We start from the raw sequence: 1,376 nt of genomic DNA, 5'->3' as shown, positions 1-1,376 counted from the left end.
TCCAATTTTAATCCCATGGATAACACGTTGCACGAGTGGTTGGGACCCAACAACGAAATTTTCGAAGAAATTAATTTTGATAATAATTTTGGCGGACTAATTTCCACTTTGGACACCAAAGATGAATCAGAAAAAACTGAAACACTAAACTAATTTGAAAAAAAAAAAATAAAAATAAAAATAAAAATAACCAGTTATGTTATGTAATCGAAAAGAAACGTGGAAATGAGATGATTTTTTTTTTTTTTTTAGCTCAGTATGAATCGAATATAACCCCCCCCCTCCCCCCGAAGAAAATTAAAAATACTCTCGTTTTCAATGTTTTATTATTGTAAAAAAATTAATTTTTGTTTTTAGTTTTTTTTTTTTTTTTTTATTGTTTGTTCGTTTTGATGTTTTAACATTATAAATTTAATAATATTTTTTTTTTGTCGTGTCATGTATATTACAACATATATTTTGTAAAAAACATAATTTTTTATTTTCACGTTTGGTGAATAATTTTGCATTTATTTTTTTGCACACAGGGTATAAAGAAAAAACAAAAAAAAATTTTATTATTTTGTTTTCAGTTTTCAATTCGTTCATTTTGAAATTTCAAAAAAAAGAAATTATCGAAATTATTTTTTAAGATAAGAATGTTAATAATAATTTTGTATTTTATTTATTATTATTTTTATACGGATGTATGTAAAAAAATGACATAATCGATTGTTAGGTTATTTTTTGACAAAAGGAAAAAAATATCACGAGTATATATATTTTTGTTAATAAAAAAAAAAAGAAAAAAATTTATGAATAGAATTTTAAAATTTATTGATTATAATTACAAGTGATAACAAAAGTATAATAAAAAAAAAAAAGTAAAAGGATTACAATGAATGCATTTTAAATAAATTAATAATTTTTTTTTTTTTTAGAATTTTAGAAGTTTTAGGGTTAGAAACCAAAAAAAAAGAAAAAAACCGTTAGTTAAATAAATTTTTAAATAAATCAATTATATGTGTATATTATAAATATTGTAACGACCCGTTTCGATTATGGGTTCGCAATCGGAATATGGTGAAAAATTTATTTTATTGTTATTAAATAAGCTTTTACGTAAGTTAAAAAAATTTCACTCGGTCATCTTAAGAGTAATGCTAAGTAATCGTCATTTTCATCAGCACTAACCAAAAGATGTAAGATGATTTATGAGACATAAGGAAATCAGTAGAATTTTTCCTTCTTCTTATGTTTTTTTCATATTTGGGAAAATTAATTTTTATAATTTTTATTATTTTAGAAAAAATATTTGTAAACTGATGAATGAGTAGAAGGTTCTAGAAAAAACTTCTTCTACATAATAAACACTTTGTAACCCTAATAATTATTAT

This window comes from Pediculus humanus, genomic scaffold, assembly GCF_000006295.1.
Source record: "Pediculus humanus corporis 1103172107370 genomic scaffold, whole genome shotgun sequence".
Classification (NCBI taxonomy): Eukaryota; Metazoa; Arthropoda; class Insecta; order Psocodea; family Pediculidae; genus Pediculus; species Pediculus humanus.
Note: the sequence above shows the minus strand (reverse complement) of the source record.